This window comes from Rousettus aegyptiacus, unplaced genomic scaffold (genome assembly GCF_014176215.1).
Source record: "Rousettus aegyptiacus isolate mRouAeg1 unplaced genomic scaffold, mRouAeg1.p scaffold_m13_p_5, whole genome shotgun sequence".
Taxonomy (NCBI): domain Eukaryota; kingdom Metazoa; phylum Chordata; class Mammalia; order Chiroptera; family Pteropodidae; genus Rousettus; species Rousettus aegyptiacus.
The window spans coordinates 81,960,066-81,969,081 of record NW_023416308.1 but is presented as its reverse complement, the minus strand read 5'-3'; the positions used below and the strand labels follow the sequence as shown (position 1 = coordinate 81,969,081).

At 39.3% G+C, this 9,016-nt stretch overlaps 1 protein-coding gene across 7 annotated transcripts in view; it reads left to right on the top strand.

Annotated features, from left to right (window-relative positions):
* The first annotated feature begins 1,108 nt into the window (after positions 1 to 1,108).
* STK33 (serine/threonine kinase 33) overlaps positions 1,109 to 9,016 on the top strand; it is a 125,676-nt gene continuing 117,768 nt past the window's right edge. For 2 of the 7 annotated variants that reach the window (XR_001597206.2, XR_001597205.2), the window contains exon 1: positions 1,161 to 1,861. The gene's annotated coding sequence lies outside the window, so the exon portion shown is untranslated. Of the gene's footprint in view, positions 2,190 to 9,016 lie in introns of all 7 variants that reach the window. The other 5 variants (XM_016147390.2, XM_016147396.2, XM_016147398.2 and 2 more) reach the window with 5 other exon arrangements.

The following is a 9,016-nucleotide window of genomic DNA, read 5'->3' as shown; positions in this document are numbered from 1 at the left end:
GCTGGCTTTGCATTGATCTCACTTGCAAACCTTTTAAGAATGGTTTCATTCCAAATGGGATCTATTTAACCAGAATTTTTGAAAGTGTAACTTGTGTGTCTGAATTTCAACATAAAATAAAGGAAAAACAAACAGAACTCCCCAGATGCCTCTGATACACAGCCAGGTTTGGGACTCACCAACCCAGAGATGATGTAGAAGAGGGGTCATCTGCATGCCTTTCAACAATTCTCCATAACTACAGTTTTTTTTCAACCAGGCTTTTGATAAACATTGGTAAGTGGACAGTTCAAAGTTATTTCTTGATAAGGATCAGTAATGTTAGGCTTTAGAGCTGCTGATTAAAGGCAGATCCATATACTCCACAGTTCAATAAAGCAGATGGTAGAGTTTATCTCCTTTTGTTGGACATAATAGGACTAACACTCATGCTCGGATTGGGCAGGGTTAAGGGGAGGGGCATAGAGAAAGTTGTTGTGGGCTATTCCAGGCCCTTGTTGGACAATAGTTCTGTATTTTTCCAGAATAAAATCTGGCCAAGACCCCAAAGTTCTACAGTACAGGACATGGTGGGGATTATTTGTGCTTGGAAAATTTGTAAAAATTGGTAGTTACTAATTGCCCACCAAGGCCATTTTGAGTTTTCCAATGAACCTGACAGGATGAAGCAGTTGCTAAATGTGCCCCTACCTCCAAGCAATAAAATGACTCGACCTGCTGTCTACCAAGTTATTAGCTATCAATCAAATTTTAGAGGACCTCTGCCTCAAATAATTAAGCTAGTATTAGGAGGGTTGAGTTTTCTCCCCACAGCTGCTAGAGAGAAGGACCAATGTCCACAGAGGCCATTTCTAGTTCAGGTCAGGAAATCCATTAGCATACAGCTGGAGCCCATAACCTAGTCTCTGCGGCAGGAGCATACATCCAGATTGCTCCGCTGAGGTTTCTGGCTAAAATATATTTCTGGGAATTGTTATTTGGTCTGTTAGGATCCTTCTCAACCCTTTTATAGGGACAAACACCCCCCCTAAGCCTTCCCCTAGCACCGATCTCTGGTTCATTTTTTCCCTATTTTTTTTTAGGCCAGCTCTGAACCCACTATAGTGCCAGCTCTGCAGCCCCAGCTCCAAATGGCAGAAAGACAAGGCCCCAGGCCCTGGGGGAGACTATTGGCCTGGACATCACCTTAGTACTGTGATACCACTATTAGGAGTTTAATTTCCAGTAACACAGCTGCTTCTCTGCCCCTGAGACAGGATTCCCAGGTCCGTCCCTAAGAGATGCTGCTCCTAGGGACGCCTCTGAGTGACCCCGGGGCACGTGGGCCTCTTGGTGCCCCGGGCGCCTCCTCGCCAGACACGCGGTGGGGAGAGGGAGCTTCGCTCCGGCCGCGGAGCTTTGTCCTCGCCAGGCCCCCGTCCACCTTCCTGCGGCTGCTGCGCCGGCCTAAAAGTTTCTCCAGGTGCGGCATTCCGGGCTGGGCAGCCACCCGCGCTTAGTGTGCGCACCTGTCGGAGGCCGGGGTAAGTGGCCACCGGCTTTGCAGCCGAGGGGCGACCTCTGTGGGAGAGCGCCCAGGTCCCGGGCCGCAGCTGGACGCGACCGTTGCTATAGCAACGCTCCAGCAAACGGGCCGCTAGGCCTCCCGGCTGCGGGTCGGCTGGTGGCCTCAGCCGCAAAGGGAGACAGCCTAACCCTGCCGCCTCCTCCTAGCGTTTCCTGGGCGAAGCAGTTGGGACCCCGTTTCCCACGGGCCTGGTGTTTGGCGTGGGCCCTGGCTGCCTGGTTCATCTCCACCTCTCACCACTACCCCATCTTGGGACCTGAACTTTTTGAAAGTTTAAAGCAAACTTCTTAAAGGGTAAGTGCGATTTAGAAGAAATAACTCATCCTAAAAATTTCTGAAATTGTCTTTTTTTTTATTTCTTCCTTTTTTTAAAAATTATCTAGAGCCTGGGACATAGTAGGACCTTATCTAATGGTAGCTCTTTCTTACAAGACTTCTGTGGTCCCTTGCCCACAGTGGATGCGCGTACCAGGAGGGATAGTATGGCATAAGAGCAGCCCTTGCTGGCTGTGTGGACAGGCAGTTTAAGCAGTCTACTTCAGTTTTCTCAGCTGTAAATGCACATTATAATTCCTCACAAAATTGCAAGCTCAGGCCCATGGGTGAAACTACTTTGTGAACAGTAAGTAGAGAACACTTGAGAGTTCGGAGTAAAGGATATTTGCATGCTACAAACGGTTTGATACTTTTGGTCTCACATCACAAGCTAAGGAGGATCTTCTTTTTTGTCTGACTACCAAACCACTCCAATTTTCACTCAGAAAATTGTGTGGTCATGCACTGGAGGAGGGCTCTGAGAATGGAAAGAAACATCAGCACGTTTTTAACTTAAGCTTTCTCTCCTTGTTTTAGATGCTCTTCTGAGTCCATGACTTCTAATTACAATCCATATGCAGGTGTCTTACACATATGAATTTCTAGCTCATGTAAATCTCTAGTGTTCCTATCCCAGTTTGCAAACCAGAAATCTTGGACTCATCTTTGATTGATACCTGCCACTCTCTCTCCTTCTATATCCAAATCATCATCAAGGTCTATTCATTTTATATTCAAACCAATCTCAAATCCATCCACTTATTTCTGACCCTACCACTATCAGCCTAGGCCAAGCTACCATTATCTCTTGCTGGATCTTCTGTAGTAGCCTCTTAGCTAGTATAAAAGTATTAGCCCTATCCTTAAAGTATTCCCATCCATTCTTTGTACTGCAGCAGGAATAATCTTTTAAAAATTAAAATTTGATTATAAGTACCTCCCACCCCCATTTGTCATGACTTCTCACTGCTCTTAGGTTAAAGATACAACTCTTTAATGTGGCCTATAAATTGGGTGACCATATACTTTATCATCCAGACCAAGATACTTCTGAGAGTAAAAGTGCTGTTATTTACACCGGGACTGGCCTACAGGCAAACGGGGCAAATAAAACAGGGCAAATACTCCACCTATGAGGAAGGCCCTGTGGCATCTTTCTCTTCTCCAGCCTATCTTACACTAGACTCTCTAGTTCTTTGTTTTTGAGTTACATTGGCTCTTTTTCAGTCCTTTGTCACCATTTCCCTTCCTACTACAGGGCCTTTCTTTGCACATGCTTTTCTCTGCCAGGTATGCTTTTTTCTTTTCTCTTTAGTCCAAACTTGCTCATCTTCACATCTTAGATCAAATATTTTCTTGGGAAAACTGCCTCTGACCTCTTTGCCTAGGACGAACCCTCCTTAGGGTTTAGGCTTTCATGATAGTTTTCCTTAGTAGCACTTGTCACAATTGCAATGTTATTTCTCTGTGTGTCTGGTACATAATATGTAGTTAAAAAATACTTGAATGTTTGAATTATAAGCATTTTTTTCATATCATTAAAATGGCCTCTGAAAATATATAGTAGTTAAGAGCACAGACTCCAAAGCCAGACAGACACTTTAATTTGAATTTGAGCTTCACTATAGTTTCTTATCAGAAACCCGTGGGGCTAATTGTGTTTTAAAATGCAGAATTTTTCAGATTATAGAAAGAAAACATGTGTATACAGTGTCACTTCTAGTGAGGTCTAGGGCAGCACCCTGTAACCAAAACATTAATTTTTCTTTAGTAAGATGACTTCACTCTACATGGGATAAATTAAGACTATATATACATAGTATCACATCAGTTCAGGTCAGGTTTTGTGAACAAATGAGCTTGCCACAAGTTTATGAGAATACTCAGTTTTCACAGCTTTTTAGATTCTAGAGTTCTGGATAAGGGCATGTGAGCCTGTCACAGGGTAACCTTGAGCCAGTTGCTTAACCTCTCTGTACTTCAGATTCCTCAACTGTAAAATGGAGGTGGTACTAGCATCTTCCTGGCTCACAGGTTCCATTCGTGTTGAGAGGATAAATGAATTAATACATGTTAAATGCATAGAACAGTGAATTGTCCTTAGTGCTGTAGAAGGGTCAGCTCTTGCTATATTGTTTTATTGGTTCCATCATAATCCACATTGTGGATGAACCATAATTTATTTACGGTTTACTTATTGTTGGATATTTATATTGCAAGTACAAAAATGTAGAGATGAATGTCTCATACTTAAATCTTTTGACTAGATTTTTGATTACCAAAGATTAGTTCCTAAAAATGAGATTACCGAGTCAAAGGACAGGCTCTTTGTGAATGCTCTTGAAACGTATTGCCACCTTCAGAAAGATTATATCTGCTTACCGTCCTGCCATCTCACTTTTATGACACATGTGTTAGCATTATTTTTTTTTTAACGTCTTCGTTACTATCACAGATTAAAAATTATACCTCCTTAACTCATATCTTTCATTACTGTGTTTCAGCATTAAAAATCTTGTTAGCTATTGGAGATTTCTGTGAATTATCTTTATAAACTCTATGATGGTTTTTATATTGGAATCCCAGTTTTTTCTTATCAGTCGTTTAATTGATTTCTGACTCTCCTAGTCCAAGTAGGAGCCAGTATGCTGGGCTTTGGCTGGAGTTAGTTGAATAAGGTATCCCTGGAGCCTGGGGCGAGTTGTTACTTGCCCGCAGGCTACAGAGCAAGGTAGAAAGCAGTGTGTTTCAGAGGCGGGGGCTTGGGGAAAATATGAAATCAAGATCGGGCTGACTGTGCATCTGAATCTTGAGTCTAACAGGACTTGGAAGAAAGAGGGCATCCAAGTAGGAGGCAAAGGACCAAGGCAGAAGAGGCGAGTGAGAAAAAAAGCTGTAATCTCTTTTTTTTGTGGGAACTTTGCAATTTCTTGTATGGGAGAGAAAGGGAATGCTGGGGACACTGTCTTGGCCAGACACTGATTTTTGTAAACTCTTGATATAGTAAGAATATTAACTCTTGCTTGTCATATGGGGACATTTTCCCCACAAAAGCCTTTTTAAATTTGTGATGGCTTTTGATTTATAGAATTTAAAACAATTTTATGTTGTCTACCTATTAATCTTTTTAATTAATTACTTTTATGTTTAGAACATACCTTCCATGCAGAGACCACATAACTATATTTCCTTTAAAAGTGTTATTTTGCGATGTCAGTAAATCAAGGAAGAGTTAATGAGAGTAAGTAAAAGAGAGCTGAGTGGTGTGATTTCCAATGAAAAAAACAAAAGAGGATGATACAAAGAGTGATACTTGTGTTGTCTCTGTGTCTGCTTGAAGACAGAAAGAGCTTACACTGCCGCAGGGAGGCTGAGGAAGACATCCGACACCATCACATACTCATCCTCAGAGACTGTCAGAGATGCCCTGGAGATGTGGTCTCCAAAGATACTTACTACACCCTTCCTTCATCTGACGATCCTATAGCAGCGGTCCCCCACCTTTTTGGCACCAGGGACCAGTGCTCCAAAGAGAATCTCAGAGGTGGAGCTGAGGCGGTGATGCTAACATTGGGCAGCAGCTGCGAATACTGATGAAGCTTCACTGGCTTGCCCGCCACTCACCTCCTGCCGTGTGGCCTGGTTCCTAATAGGCTATGGACTGGTACCAGTCCGCGGCCCGGAGGTTAGGGACCACTGCTATATAGTATTTCAAGTCCCCCTAGTTGTTAGATACCAATCAATAATTTTCCTGTTTTTAAAAGAGGCTTAAGGGAAGGAAAATGTAAAATTAATTGCTGACCTTCTTGGCATTGGTAAATTAGTATGTTTTAAGATGTTCTAAAGAAAGAATTTTCCTCTCCACTGAGCTCCAATAGGGGTTAGTCAGGCAAATAGTACTTTGTTTGGATCTGTCTTAATGTTCCAGAATGTGGAGAGTGGACAACTTATTGTTAAACCGACTAATTATCTTTTCTTTGCTTATTAACTGAAATAAATTTTAGGGTGCAGGAGAAACTAATCACCTCACAGGTTCCTGCAGTTTTATCAACCTGAAGTTTTATTTCAGAAAGGTTTACAAGGTGAGGGGCAATAACTTTTTAAGTTAATCTGAATATCTTTTCAACTTATGGCCTAATTATATTTCTTAATAATCATTGACTTTTCAGTTTTATCAGTAAGGATATGGTTTTACATTAGTAATAAAGCAAGAAAAAACAACTTTCTGATGATGAAGATAAGTCAATTTAGAAATACTGTTAACATTTGCCTTATTTTTTAATCTAAATTATTTAGTAAAAATTAGCCATTATAGTCATTCAACAAATATTTATTGGCATAGTTCTAGAATATTGTGTTATATTTTCACTCTTACATTGCATGTGTACAAAGTTTGCTTCTGATTTAATATTCTTAACATGAGCTGTGCTTATTTGGAAAAACTGGTCATTTGTACCCACACATATTCATTTAGGGAATTTAAGAAAAGCCTTATAGAAAATGTTCACCTAGCCTCTAAGGTTGAGGTGCTGGTAATTGAAAGTTCTACTCTGTTACTTTGTTGTTGTCATGGTGGAATGCTCAGCAGCAGTGACAGGGCTTTCTGGGAGAGAAAGGCAGCATGTCTGAGGCTGGGTTCTTACACTTGAATTCTTTCAAGTCTGCTTGCAGTTAGCAAATCTAATGTAAAAGCTCTTACATCTGCTCTAGGGAACTCAGCTACTAACAAGCTGAGATATTGGGAGGAAAGCAAATATTTATCCTTGGACGTTTTTCATGGAAATCAAATTAATTTTTCCTCTCTGTCTTCTTTATGTTGGTGTTCAGTTTATGGCAATAACATTCAATGATTTTCATATTTGTTATGAAAATAAACACCAGTAGTGATTTGCAAGTTAGTTGCTTTTTCGTCGTATCTCTGGGATGGTACATATGTTATAATGTATACACTTGGCTCCTTTTTACATTTGCACCTCACTTTTTAAATTGAGATATAATTAACATAAAATAAAATTCACCTGTTTCAAGTATAAATGTTTAGCATATCACAGGATTTCACAACAATTACCACTAATTCCAGAATGTTCCAAAAAAGAAACGCCACCTCCATTAGCAGTTGCTCTCTGTTCTTCTCTCCTCCAGACCATGGCTAACACTAATCTACTTTCATTCTTTATGGATTTATTTGCTTATTGTAGACATTTCATATAAATGGAATCATACTGTATGGGGCCGTTTGCATTTGGCTTTCACTTAGCTTGATGTTTTTAGGATTCATTTCTGTTTTCGTATGTATCGGTACTTCCTTCCTTTTTATGATCAAATAAAATTCCATTGTATGAGCATACTACATTTTGTTTATCCGTTCATTAGTAAATGGCCTTTTGGACTTTTTTTTTTTGGGGGGGAGCTATTATTATTATTATTATTCCAGCTTTTTTGAAATATAATAGACAATTAGTTACTCATATTTACATTGTACAAGTCAATGAGTTTTTTTTCAATTATAGTTGACATACAATAATATACCAGTTTCAGTTGTATAGCATAGTGATCAGAGATCCACATAACTTGCAAAGTGATCACCCCACTAAATCTAGTACTTGTCTTCCCTCTTACATATTTATTACATTATTAACCATCTTCCCCATGCTACACTCTACATCTCCGTGTCTATTTTGCAACTATCTGTTCGTACCTCTTAATCCCTTTGCCTTTTTTCTCCGTCCCCTTCAACTCCTCATCATCTAGTAGCCCTCAAAATATTCTCTCTCTATGAGTTTATTTGTGCTGTTGTTGTTGTTTATTTTATTCTTTAGATTCCACATACACATGAAATCATGTGATATTTATCTTTTTCTATCAGACCCATTTCATTCAATGCAATACCCTGTAGGCCCGTCAAGGCAGTATCTTTTTCCATCCTGTTCTTTTTGGTCTGTGTGTCTTTTAACCTGAAGTGAGGCTTTTGTAGGCAGCATATGTAGAAGTCTTGTTTTCTTATCCATTCAGCCACTCTAATTTTTGGTTAGAGTGCTTAACTCTATTCCATTTGAGGTACTTATTGACAGGAATGTAGTTATTACTATTCTTTATTCCTGCCTTTGATACATGTTTTTTCTTCTTAAAGACATTCACGCTGCTGTGAATATTTGTGTATAAGTTTTTGTGTGAAGATATGTTTTCATTTCTCTTGGATATATATATATATATATATATATATATATATATATATATATATATCTAAGAGTGGAATTGCTGGTCATGTTTAAGTCTGTGTTTAACTTTTGAAGACTGACAAACTGTATTCCAGAGTGGCTGTCCCATTTTACATTCTCACCAGCAATGTATGAATATTCTCATTTCTCCACCTCATCATCAACACTTTTGTATTGTCTTTTGGATTATAGCCATTCTAGTAGATGCGTAGTGGTATCTTATTATAGTATTCATTTGCATTTCCCTGGTGGCTAATGATGTTGAATACCTTTCTATGTGTTTATTGGCCATTTATATATCTTCTTGGGGAAAAAAATCTGTTTAAATCCTTTGTTTCTTTTTATTTGGATTGTCTTTTCATAGTTGAGTTTTAAGAGTTCTTTATCAGATATATTGTCTTTTTACTTTCTTGGCAGTGTCCTTTGAGGAACAAAAGTGTTTAATTTTATGAAGTTCAATATATCTATTTTTTTTTTGGTTGTCTGACTTTAGATGTCATATCTAAAAAAACTATTGCCCAATTAAAGGTCATGACGATTTACCTGTATGTTTTCCTCTAATAGTTTCATAGTTTTTAGCTCTTACATTTAGGTCTTTGATCCATTTTGAGTTAATTTTTATGTATGTGAGAGGTAGATGTCCAAATGCATTCTTTTACATGTGAATATATAGTTGTCCCATTACCATTTGGTTGTACACCTCACTTTATTTGTATAGGTCAACTTGTGAATCATGTTTTGGGCAAACAAAAGTTGGCCGATTCCTTGTCACCTCAATTAGATGTCACCAGAGGACATTCCAGGCAAAGGAACATCTGTATTGCTATCTAGGATTTTAGCTCCAAATTTCTATGCAGGCTTATAACTTGATGAATTAGCTTGTGGGGGATGTAAGCTTCAGGGCTGCTTCCCCTTC